Here is a 13,739-nt window from a genome sequence, read left to right as displayed (position 1 = left end):
GCAAGATACGTGGGATGCTTGGTGCACTGACAATCTTCTGTTTGTCCAATTAGCAACCCACTGGAAGTTGGTAGACAAAGTGTTTTTCACAACATACATTGTTGAAACCATCAGAAGCTGGCATTATTATAATGTTGGCACAACAACGATCCTAAGAAGAATGAGTTTTGATACTTTGAGAATGGAATATCTCCCCCTCTATAGTGGTTTGAAAGCTAAATTTAGAGATGTTGAAAATAATGAAGTAGAGGAGATGTTGGCTAGAGAATCCCCCAGAGATTGAAGCCCCTCTCTGATTCTATTCTATTGAGTACTAACCAACTGGTTGGAGGCATCCCCCTGATGAATGATGCAATCAAGAGGCAATCGTTAGAACAAGTCTAGAGGTACGTGAGAAGAGAGAAGGCAAGAATCAAAGCTGAGAACGAGCTCGCAGTAGAAGCCTCCTTTGACGCCCTAAAAGCACTCTTTACAAAAGTCCCCATGGCGACTCAATGTCCCCTTCCTAGTCAGCTTTGTCCTGGAAATATTGATGACAAGCCAACAAATGTAGTCCCATTTCTACTTTTTAAGGGAGAGTACAATGAAGACCCTAATCTTCATGTAGCAGAGTTTATGGTAGCATGTGTGGCTAACAATGCCAGAACCCCTGAGCATTGGTTAGCAATATTCCCTGCTACTTTCAAGGGCAGGGCATTTCAGTGGTATGAGAGACAAGCAGCACGAACTTTTGGCACATGGAACGACCTGAAGTTGGCCTTCCTCACTAAATTCAGGCGTGAAGGTTTTGAAGAGCGTATGCGAGAGGAGTTCATGAACCTAAGTCAGTCCTTCGGAGAAAGAGTAGAAGCTTATGTCTCGCGAATGGAATCCATCCTAAAGAGATGGACTAACCATCATTTGGACGAAGGCATTCAGAAAGGAGTATTCTTTAGAGGCCTATAACTAGAAGTTTGCAAGTTCATGAAATTGAGAAGACCAGTCAATCTGCAAGCTACAGTGGAAGGTGCAAGATTGTATGACGAAGTTGAAGCAAGGTTGTCAATGACTCCAGGAAAAGGAGTCTTACCTCTCCCATGCCAGGAATGGTATACCCACCAAACGCAGTTCCAGGGATAGTTCCCTACCCCTATCCTCAGATGCAAACAGTGCGCAGTATAATGCACCTAATCCATTATGGTCACCACAGATGATAGTGCCTCAAATGATGGTTCAACCACAACAACAATGACCTCAAACAGTTCCTCCAATGGCAACTCAACAATAGTGGAATCCTACCAACCAGAATCAACAAACCCAAGTCTCAACAAGAGCTCTGAATCAGAACTAGAACAGAGGACCCTCTGGATTGGCCCAACCAGTGTATGCAGTAATTACAGAAGCTTCACAAAATCCTACTACAAGTACTTCAGAAGGTGAAAATCTGAAGGACTACTTATCCAACTCAGTTGCAAGTATCAAGAAAGAGCTTATGGATGTGATTACATAGTAGCTACAGACGCTGAAGATGAATACCGCCAATATATCCACCCTTACGGGAGTTGGAAGAGATGTGATACACTCTAATACGTGGTGCAGAAAGTGTCATCAAGCGGGACATTTAGCCATTGAATGTACCCAAAAACCAACCATTCGTGGAGCCTTCTGTTCCTATTGTTTGCGAAAGAACCATACAAAGGATATTTGCTCTCTGAAAGAGATGCATGAACGAAGACAAAAGGATGAAAATGCAAGATTAAAATTGCTAGAATCCAAAATGACAACACAAGATATTGGACCAAAGCCTAGGGAGTTTGGTCCTAATTTCAGTCCAAGGAGGTTTCCCTCTCAAAGTTACAGAGGACGATAGTCTAGTAGTGGTCAGAGATCAGAGGTGGAATGTTATAGGTGTGAAGAAAAGGGTCATATCTCCCCGAATTGTCCAAACCCTAGACAATCTGTGGATTACAAGCCCTTATGCAACTGATGCAAAGGAGAAGGCCGCAGAGAAAGCTACACTACAAAGGATTGTCCAAGTCTAGCCCCTGTAAAGGCCAATGGTACTGATAGCCAACAGAAGGTACAAGAGCTTGCCTCCAATTTGGTAGAGTTGGAAGTTGCTACTGTCACGCATGCCAAGAAGAAGGAACTAGTTGTCCAAGAAGAGAACAACTCCCTTGCCAAGACTGTGAAGTTCAACCTATCAACAAAGGGATAGATTAGTACAAGACATAACAGTGTAGTATATAGAGCACTGTAGTGCCATAGAGAGTCACAGAGACAGTCCCAGAAACAGGACCAGAGGTCCACGAGAGAGAGATGATGCAGAAGCACCTCCAGAAATAGAAGAAGTGCCAATGCTGCCATTACTAGAAGAAAAAGAAAATATGAAAATGAGTGTAGCCCCATTTCCCAACAGGTTGGAGAAGCCCATGGATCCTATCAAAGAATATGACTTGGTCAAAGACCTAGACACTTTTAAACCAAATTTAACCTTCTCTGATGCTGTCTCCCAGATGTCGAAAGAAATTCAAAAGCATCTTGATAAGAAGACGCGGACTAAGGATTGCTCCCCCAATAATAATAAAGTCCAAAAAAGCCACAGAACCTGCGAAGGAAGTAGATGTGGCTAACACATTCCTAGATCTTGGAATACCAAAGATTAGTGTATGGATTGAAGGATGCTTTATTTCAGATCCATTGATTGTTGACAGAGGCTCATCAGTAAACATAATGAAGGATGTGACAATGAAGGACTTAGGGTTGTAAGGAATTCAACCTACAGAGTGGCTTATCAGATTGGCAGACCAAAGCAAAATTAAACCATTGGGCATCTTCCCATACGTAAAAACAACCCTTGCAAGAAGAGACTATTGGCTGACATATTTGGTGGTCAAACCAAATTCTTATGGGATCTCATACCCTCTGTTGTTGGGAAGACCTTGGATTTTTGAAGCCAGAGCTAGGACGGATTGGTTCAAAGGGACCCTAACCCAAGGCAGAGGACCCAACAAAGTGGTGCTGAAATCGTATGGCTCGCAAAAAGGCAATGGATCCACATCCATCGAAGTCATAACTGACTCCTCCAACGAGGTAACAGATGGTACATCAGGAGATGAAGAGGCTATTAAACAGATCTCTCCCAAGAAAACAGAGGCACAGTCCCTAACAGTGGGCACTTAAGCCAACTACCAAAGGAAGCAAAGTCTTTGTCCATGGAAGAATACCTCCTACCTCAACTAGAATTAACTTCTGAAATCGCCTCTAACAACAAGATAGAAGCATGGATGTATGGTTCTCCCTGCTACATGGCAGTCGTAGAGACAGTAACAGAGACAGAGGCAGAGACAAAAATAGAAGCAGAAGCATATGCAGAGACAAAAGATCTATTCTTCTCCTACAGAGCCTCTACAGAAGCAGAGACAGAGCCTCCAGAGGAAGAGGATGGACATGATAAAGAAAAAAACGAAGCAGGCTATGAAAGTGCAGATGAAGAATTTCCTATGATAGTGGACGATCTTGTTGATGTCCCTAGAGAAACCTCAGAGGTCGAAAATATCGGGGTGTTGGAAGTGTTGGATGGAATGACCATGGTTCCATTCGGGTTGACCAATGGACCACAAAGTATGAAGAATCTGCATAAGCAATGGATCAAAGGCATAAAAATTAAGTTCACTAGTGGCTCCTGTTGCCCTAACCATTCATTTTGGAGAAAAGATGATGATGATGCCCCCTGTCAACAGAAACCAGAGCCATTAGAGCCACAGCTTCTAGAGGATCCATCCTATGTGACATTCCTAGAAGCATCCTCTAAAGATGAATCCCTAAGTCTAGAAGAAATCACCACTCACACAAAAGCAAACAAAACTCTAATACCTTTCCAGCAATCTCAACAAACAAATGAGTCATTTGTTTAGAAGGAGGACACTGGTTCTAATGGAACATTAGACAATGACACTACTCCCTTGAAAGAGTCAGACCTCTTTCCAGAAGAAATCCGTGGGACATTTATCCGCGAAGTGGAAGGTGAAAGACAAGTAACCTTCTTGGATACTTACGGTATTGAACGTCACCTGAACGTGGGTCTCAATCTTCCAGAAGAAGAACTAGTGGTCCTGCGAGACCTACTTAAAGAGAACTTAGACATGTTTGCTTGGTCATATAAAGATCTAAAGGGGATTGATCCCATAGTATGCCAACATCACATTGACCTAGAACCCGATGCCAAACCTATAAGGTAGAGACAAAGACATATGAATCCTAATTATTCTGCTCTGGTGAAGGCTTAATTATTGAAACTTCTTGAAGTTGAGTTCATTTATCCCGTGGCTAACAGTGAATGGGTTTCACCCATTGTGGTAGTACCCAAGAAGAATAGGAAACTTCAAATATGTGTAGACTTTCGAAAGCTCAATTCAAAGATGAAGGAGGATCATTTCCCTATCCCTTTTACAGACCAACTATTGGACATAGTGGTAGGTTATGAGCTGTATTCCCTCTTGGATGGATTAAGTAGATATAGCCAAGTCCAAATTACAGAAGATGACCAATCCAAAAAAACCTTCACCACAGAATGGGGGACCTATACCTATAGAGTGATACCATTTGGGCTCTGTAATGCTCCTGCCACCTTCCAACGAGTAATGATGGCTGCTTTCTAGAATCATTTGCATGATTTCATTGAGGTGTATCTTGATGTCTTTTGTGTCTATCATTTGATTCCTGAGCATTGGAGACACCTAGAGCAATGTTTTGACAGATGTCGAGAGTATGGGATTTCTCTCAACCCCGACAAATGTGTCTTTGGCATCTCATGGGAAGTTATTTTGGGCCATATTGTCTCTGCACAAGGGATTGTAACAAACCCGGCGAAGATTGAGAAGATTTTCGCCTTGACAGCACCAACAAACTCAAGTAATTGAGAGGATTTCTTGGCCATGTGGGCTACTATAGAAGATTTATTGCACATTGTGCAACCAAGGCGGCCCCTCTGCACAAGCTCCTAAGGAAAGATGTGGATTTTCTTTGGACTGATCACTATGAAGAAGCCTTTCATACCCTAAAATAGTACCTTATCACAAAGCACCTATCTTACAACCTCCGGACTGGACGAAGGAGTTCCATGTGCACACAGATGCATCAGTTGAAGGGCTAGGTGTTGTCCTATGTCAAAAGGGCCCCTCTAAATTAGATCAACCAATATATTATGCAAGCCGAAAGGTCACTGATAGGAAATGAAACTACACAACGACAGAGCTTGAGTGCTTGGCAATGGTGTTTGCACTAGAGAAGTTTTGACACTATCTATTGTCAACACATTTCAAGTTCTACGTGGATCATGAAGCCCTGTCCTTCTTGATGAACAAAGCAGATGTTAAAAAATGACTGATGAGATGGTTGCTCCTATTCCAGGAGTATGATTTTGAAGTGGTCACTAAGCCTGGCCATTCCCATATCCTAGCCGATCATCTATCACGGATCCCTCAAATTGCAAAAGAGGAACAGGATGATCAAGATCTTCCTGATGCTTCCTTGTTTCTAGTAGAAACAGTCGCTCCCTGGTATGCAGACATAGCCAACCTCCTGGCAACTCAACAGTATCCTCCTGGCATCTCAAGCCATGAGAAGAAGAATCTTATGTTAGAATCAGCCCTCTACACCTTGCTAGGCGGTGCACTGTACAAGAGAGGCAAAGATGAAGTGCTGCGAAGATGTGTTGCAAGGGATGAAATCGGCATAGTATTGAAAGCATGCCATGACGAACCATGTGGTGGACACTTCGCAAGAGAAGCGATAGCTAGGAAGGCTGTGTTAGCAGGATACTAGTGGCCAACCCTCCACAAGGATGCACATGACTATTGTAAGAGATGTGACACTTGTCAGCGAATGGAAAAGACCACCAAAACAAGTGCCATGCCATTGCAACCTATTCTTCCCCTAAAGCTATTCGAGAAGTGGGGGGTTGATTTTGTGGGTCCCATTGATCCACCCACCAGATAGAAGCGGAGCAGATGCATCTTAGTATGTACGGATTATGTCACAAAGTGGTGTGAAGCTAAAGCCCTGAAGCGAGACGATGGTAACAACATAGCCTTGTTCATGTACGAGAATATTATCACTCTTTTTGGCAGTCCCCTTGAGTTGGTAAGTGACAGAGGTACTCATTTCTTTAACAAAATCATGGAGGAGCTGACACAGTTGTATAAGATCCGCCATCGCAAGTCCACTCCCTATTACCCCAGAGCCAATGGCTAGGTTGAAGTCACCAATCGCATTCTCTGCTCAATCCTGACAAGAACGATTGACGCACATCGTCGCGACTAGGATGATCGACTTATAGAGGCCCTCTGGACATATAGAATTTCCCATAAGGCAGCTACAGGGCAGACCCCTTTCTAGTTAGTGTATGGTACAGAAGCTGTCTTCCCTGTTGAACTGGGATTGTCCTCTTTACGAGTGGCAGTTAAAGAACGCTTGGGAGATGATAAGTCATTGCAATGCCGCCTCATGCACTTGGAATGATTGAATGAGATACGGCGGATGGCCCTACAATGTATGGAAACCACTCAAGCGTGACACAAGGCCTATCATGACAGTTTCATCAAACACAAGGAGTTCAAAGAAGGTGATCTTGTCTTAGCCTATAATTCAAGATTTGGAAAGTTTCCTGGCAAGCTTCAACAATGATGGATGGGCCTATACAAGGTACTTGCTATCAATCCTAATGGCCTTTGTTCAAGTACAGACCATTGATGCCGCTGATGATTCTTTCCTGATCAATGGCTATCGTCTGAAGAAGTACTTCCCTCCCTGGGAATCTTGACAATCAATGTCAACCTAGCCTCTCCCTTTTGGGTTCGCATTGTCCTTCTCTTCATGCTTCTGATAGCCCTTATGATTCTCCTTATAAGGCAATCTCGTTCTGCTAGCCCCTCACAGATACCTCTCAACTTGACCTTGTTCTCTTCTAGTCTGATCCAACAACGGTGGCGAGGTTGGTCCTGACACATGGTATTTCTACCAGTCTCTTTCTTAAAAAAAAAACGGAAAAAGAAAAAGAAAAAGAAAACAAACAAAACTGTTATGGGAGAAAAGGAAGAAATTCCCTGTCATAACATGCCTCATTCCAAGAAAAGGTGGAAACACCCTTGGGTGGGAAGCTGACTGTGAAAAAGGTGGTAACACCCCACAGTTCAGGATAGCTAACTCATCAATAGCACCTTTTCAGCAAGTAATTTGAAGCCACCTCCCTTGGTGCGATGTCTTTGCAATATCAGTCCATCTGCCCTTCTTAACATATGATCTTTCTTACAAATCATTGAAGTACGAGACTTGTTGTTGTCTGTCTCCCTAGGTATGCCTCCTCTTCAACATCTTGATGACAACAACAGATAAAGCGATCTTCATCATCAACCCCTTGAGTGATGTGAGCTTTCATCCTCACAAGATAGGGATGTGAGTATGGGCTACCCTCTGTATCTATCAGTGAGTGAGACAGAGGGTGGGGTGAGTGACCAGTTTTTCCCTTCAAATCAAATGAGAGGTGAGATGTGTGAATGGAGTGTTGCACACATGGGATGGGCCTTTCATTACACAACGCACGATCTGTTACTATACACTGCACCATAAGGCTCCATTGCCTTCCTTCTTGCACTGTATGCCAACACAGGGCAGGATGTACAGTTGCACCATCAAATGCGCACAAGGCATACAACCTCTGCACAAGTGAGAGTGAAGATTACATCAAGGGGTTTCAGGAACGGGCTACCCTTTGTATCTTTCAACAGAGTGTGAGACAAAGGGTGGGCTAAGTGTGACGGATGGTTCTTCAATCAATTATTGAGAGGTGAGGATTGAGGGGCGTTACGACAATTGGAGTCCGGTACATTCTCGTTTCCCTCTGCACCCACGGGATGGGTCTCTGCTATCAGCACAAGACACGTCACTCTATTCTGTACATTGCATTGCAAGGCTCCCTAGCCTTCCTGCTTGCACCTATGCCACACGGGTTGGACGCACTAATGCACCATTAATTGTACACCCTGGCATACTCCCTTTGCCCCACCCCCTTTTCGATTCCTAAATCGGGTGTGAGATTTGGGTTTCCATCAATATTACCTCGAGTGATGTAAGTTATGGGGCGAGTGACTGTTCTCTCATTCCATTTGAGTGCCAGTGAGTTGAGTGACTATCCTTCGTCAACGACACCTTCCCCGACGGGCTTCATCAACTAGCTACCTCCTAGGGTGCTGCTGCATGGTCCTTGCCATGCTGACTGAACGTTGGAGCGAGCCGTGGTACCTCTCTTGCAGTTGACTCCAACCCTTCTATAGTAGTGACGGTTCCTTAGACTATACGCAAAACGGGCCAAGTGTTCCTAACCCTACTTTTCTGTTTGCAAGTGTATGTGATGTCTTAAGTGTAGGGATGCCAGCATCCAATCGGTTGACAAGTCTATGGCCGTGTCGATTAATCTACTCTGTCTGTAAAGGTTTTAAGTGTGGGGACACATCCCTACGCGTCTTATGTGCATACCCCCTACATATGCCTCAAGTTGATCATGCATGTATGCCATGACCTTTTTTTTCCCTCATGGGTCCCTTTCCTAACCACCCATCTAACTTTACCCCCCCCCCCCCCCCCTTTGGGCCGTTCCTTCCCTATTTTCCTTTATCCCTTGTTTTAATGTTTTGCTTGTGAGCGCATCCTATGTTCACCGGAATCCAAACCCAACCTTACAGTCCTTTTTGTCCCTTTCAATTTTCCATTTTTTCTTTTTACCAACCCCTATTCTGACCGATGGTTCTTGAGTTATTAATTTTTGAAGCATTTCCTGTAAATTGGACGGTTTTCCATGTGAACGCACATTTTTGCTTCTGCACACAAATATGACATGACAGCCTTGTCCTCCATCTTCCTTCTGACCTTTTTTCTTTTTGCTTCCTGTCCTTCCGATGCACGGTTCATCCGATATTACTTTTTGCAAGTTTTCGTGTATTTTTCGTGCATATTTTTAACATTTTTCCATGTGAACCTGCCCTACTCTTTTACGAATTCCATTCTGGCTAGATCGCCTTGTTTGACCACCCTTCTTGCACAATTTTTCTTTTTTTCTCTGCCATGCTTCACCATCTAGATTTTTTGTTATTAATTTTCATTGGTGTTTTTTTAGCGTCATTTTCTTGTTTCTTCCATGCGTTCACACCTTCTAACCCCATTCGACCTAAGATTTGATGTGATAGTCCCCACGGTTATATTTTTTCAGACATTTTTCCTCTTTACTGTTCTGTATTCCGGTGCACGGATCATTTCATATTAATTTTCGAATCCCTTTTCGAGTACGATTTTTGGGTTTTTCCCATGTGAACGCATTCTCTCTCGGTCAAAACCATGTGTTAACGTGATAGGTTTGTCGAACACATTATTTGGCACATTTTTCCTTCTTTCTGCCCTGCGTTTCGACGAGCGGATTTTTCCATATTAATCCTCGTATGTATTATTGGAGCCGTTTTTTGTGTTTTTTCCATGTGAACACCCTGATTTTGCCCTGGAACCCATCTCACATTTTTTTATCATCTTCCCCTCATCTCCTGGAACATTTTTCATTTTTACGGTCTTTCGATCCGATGTACAGTTTGGGTTTTATTAATTTTTCTTCCTCTTGACGTGTGGTCGCGTCTCTCATGTCGCGCGTGAACGCGCATGTTTTTGGTTTCCAGTGCCTCGAGCCGCCCCTGTGCTCTCTATGCCTTGCATGTCGCTATCCCTACCCCGTCTGATCCTGTCGATGCAAATTTTTTTACTCCCACCCCGCACATGTGTACGGGACGGGGGTGTGTTCTCTTTTTAATGGATTTCGCCAACCAAACAAAACAAAACCAACAAAAATAAGAGAAAAAACAAAAAAAGAAAGAAAAAAAATCACACACACACACATACACACAAAACACAAAACCAAAAAAAAAAAACACACACACACACACAAAACACCACAAAAAAAAACAAAACAAAAAAAACACACAAACAAAAAACAACACACCCAACATAAACAAACAAAACTAAAATAATAATAATAAATCACAAAGGAGCACAAAAAAACACAAAAAAAACCAACAAAACAAACATTTCGGCCAGCTAAGTTCAGCACTCGCTGCACCTCATGCAGCTCCATGCTTTGCCTTTGGCTCCTAGCCTGCTAATCCCTATTATACTCGGCTATGATCTACAATGCTTTGCAGGCTAGCCTTCTCTCCTCCTCTAGATGTGCGATGATTGCATCTGTTGTCCTGCTGCGGTGCTCGTACTGGGCGTGTGCGTTGTAACTGCTCACCAGCTGGGAATACGTTCAAATCAAGGTCCTCATTAGATCGATGGTCTGAGCTCTCTTTCGCCATGGTCGAGTTCTCGCACTCCACTAAGCTGTCGATCAGGTTAAATAGACTTGACAGATCCACGTCATTGGCGCTCCTTGCTTGGTCCTACTCTGTGCTTTGATAGTTTGTCTATGACTTGGTTCTCTCCTGCTGGTGGGTTCCTTGAGTGGTTTTATCGGAGTGAGTTCCTTGACTTATTGAATACAATCCTCGATTTATGATCACTCAGTGTGTGTCATTTCTCGTGCACTTGTGGTCAATCAAGCTTTCATCTTTCTTATGTGTACTTCAAGTGCGGCAAACAATCTCTATATGCCTTATGCCCTCTTGTCTTGTCTCAGGCCTGATAAGCTTCGTCACTCAAGTCCTGGCCGTTCTAGTGGATTCTAGGGTCTACGCTACTTCTTGCTATTCACTCGAGGGTCGATCACAGGTCCTACAATTGGATTTCCGTTCTCAACGCGTTAGGTCGCTGGGTAGTGCTCCAGCACTGTCCCCCTGTCCCTTGGTTGTGACTCCTACGTCGGGAACTGCATACAAGGCATCCGCTATATTATCCTGAGCGGGTTGTGCTTCCAGTCGATCGCGGGGGACAATTTCTGATGTTTTCTTTTTTTTTTGCCTAAGGGTGTGTCCGATTCTGAGAATCGGACCAGGTGGATCCGATTTTGAGATGTCCGATTCTCAGAATCGGACAGCGGTCAAGTGTCGGATTTTCGAAAATCGGACAAGTGGTCTAATCAGATAGGATGGGTAGTCCGATTGTTGACGTGTCCTAATCCCTGGGTCCGATTGCCTCAATCGGACGAGGCGTCCGATCGGACAGGTTGGTCCGAGTGGTCTGATCGGATAGGATGGTCTGAGTGGTCTGAGTGGTTCGATTTTCAAAATCAGACGGGTTGATCTGAGTGGTCCAATCGAACAGGATGGTCCAATTGGACGGTTGTCCGAGCGTCTAATTCTTAGAATTGAACGTCCGATTTTGAGAATCAGACACTAGATCAGATGTCCCGATCCCGCCGACCCGAACGCACTTTTGAGCATGAAATCGTCAAAAATCTTAAGGTATTGATTATTACAAGCTACAAGATTCAACAGGAATGATGCTGGAGTGATGGGGAAGAGATCTATATACCTGGGGATCGCCAATAGCAACGTAACTCCTTGCACTGGTCGATCAAAATGGGTCACCCAAGCTCTCTCTCTCTCTCTCTCTCTCTCTCTCTCTCTCTCTCTCTCTCTCTCTCTCAACTAGTTGCAAATAAGGATTTCCTTGCCCTCCAAGAACTTATACCCCTGCTGGACATTACTCGGATGTTACCAATCACTCTCCTTGCGATTCCTACACATTCAAATGAGCATTTCCTCCATTTTCCACTTTTTTTTCCCGATTTTCTCCATGTTTTATAGTAGCAAACCCTATGCCTCTCGGGTGCAATTTCCTAATGCTAGCTTACTCTAAATGCAACAAGGATCGAAAGCAAAAAACTGAAATAATTTCTCCATGTTTTCCAATCATCAAACACACAAAATGTCCCAAAATACTTACTTGTCTTTGAAGATAAAAAACACCCAAACTTCCTACTTATCTCAAGCTCCATTTCAAGGATGAATCCCCTACTTCGATGCTCGATATGAGGCGCGCAAGTGCTCAAGCTAGAATCCGTTGGTCCCGGCAACGGAACCAAAATGTAGAGGGAGCTCACACTCAACTGCTAAGACCCACGGACCGCTTATTGCTTCAAGCGTTTCAAGCGAGCTCTAATGGCTATCTCTCACCTAGCCGACGCACCGTTGATCCTACAAGTGTAGTGAGCTTACCTTGATGTCGAAGTGAGTAGCCTCCTCCCTCACACACCTCGGTAGCTCCACGATTCTTGACACAAGCTCAAGCATCCTCAAGCCTCCTCCATTGCCAAGCTCCATCCTCCATAGCTATGTGCATGAGAAAAGAGAAGAGAAGAGAAGAGAATAAGAGAAGAGGAGATGGTGAAGAGCTTCACCCTCTTGATCCCTCACTCCCACACACTCACTCCCTCACACTCTCACACTCCCTCTCTCAAGAGCACACACAAGCAAGAAGGAAGAGAAGAAGAGAAGAAGATAAGAGCTCTTGTTAGCCACACACCAAAGAATGACCTTTCATTCATTTTTTTGAACTTTATATACAAGCCCTAAAATCCCATGGGCACCCATCCCCTTTTTTACATGACCGGCCATTGTGGCAAGGTCCTTTTTCCATTTTACTCTTCTAGCATTATGCCTTTAGCCTACACCCGTCTAATATTTTACAATTGGCACAGGAGGGAGCCTGGCGCTCTTTTACAAGAGTTTTCCAAGTTTTTGAGGTGCCTTTCATTTAAAATTGTGATTTTTGTCCCAGCTTAGCTTTAGTGGTTGCCTGTATGTCTTTGCTCTTTTCCCATGCTTTTTCTGCTTTTTCCTTCATTTTTTGCCATCTTGACTCGAGGTTAACAACTAGATAGAGGTGTTGGGACAGGTCTGGTTACCTTAGGTTATTATGCATGTCCATTGTGTGGGCCACAATTAGACTCCCGAAGGTCACGAACCATGAAGAAGATGGTATATCAAGGACACACCGCTTTCTTGCCAGAGGGTCATGAACTCAGGGAAGGTTTTCTTGGAGGACCTCCAGCACGTATGAATGCCCAAAGCTGGTACGAGCTAAAAATGGTCCACACGGAGTCACATCTAAATGGAATGCAATGGTTCTCAGTTTTCTACGAGTTTTCGTATTCAACCCACTTACAAATCAACCACTTGTTGGATCCCCTGTATATTTTCAAGAACATGGGCAGCTTACTATGGGACCATATCATAGGAAAGAGAGACATCGTAGGGACATGAATGGATTTGAAGGAGGTAGGCAAGATGGAGGCGCTTTGGCCGTAGTCAAGTCGTGATGGTGGCTTGCAGCTACCTCACGATCCTTGGGTTTTTTCCACTAAATAAGAGCGCATTGTGAAGCAAATAGTCAAGTCTATCCACACTTAGAGGGGTATGATGCGTTCTTTCATGTCCACGTTCTCTAAAGACAACCAATTATCACGGCTAAAATCCCATGATTGGCATAAGATATGTCAAGTTTGTACTACAAATAGACTGTAAGTGGCCTGCATATTTTGTTATTTGGAGTGTAGTCATTGTTCATAATGCTTCCTCATTTGTGGCGGTTTGTACTATGGATCACGATCACCGGATGCCTTACTCCAGAAATACGCGAGGCAATTTACAGATTTTCAACTTTAGTGCAATGGATCTCAAAGAAGGAGATTAAGGCATCCTCTATTGAATCCCTAAGGCGGGCAGAAGTGGAGACAGTCTGTCTCTTTAAGAAATACCTGCCTACCAGCATACTCACGATAC

The 13,739-nt window shown here is 43.8% G+C and overlaps 1 pseudogene; it reads right to left on the bottom strand.

Annotated features, from left to right (window-relative positions):
* The window catches only part of LOC148027180 (trans-cinnamate 4-monooxygenase-like), a 33,103-nt pseudogene extending 22,730 nt beyond the window's left edge, over positions 1–10,373 (bottom strand).
* Positions 10,374–13,739: the final 3,366 nt, after the last annotated feature.

This window comes from Lygodium microphyllum, chromosome 13, assembly GCF_053477565.2.
Source record: "Lygodium microphyllum isolate KBCC chromosome 13, Lygodium_microphyllum_v1.1.10, whole genome shotgun sequence".
Classification (NCBI taxonomy): Eukaryota; Viridiplantae; Streptophyta; class Polypodiopsida; order Schizaeales; family Lygodiaceae; genus Lygodium; species Lygodium microphyllum.
This window is presented reverse-complemented; position numbering and strand designations above follow the sequence as displayed.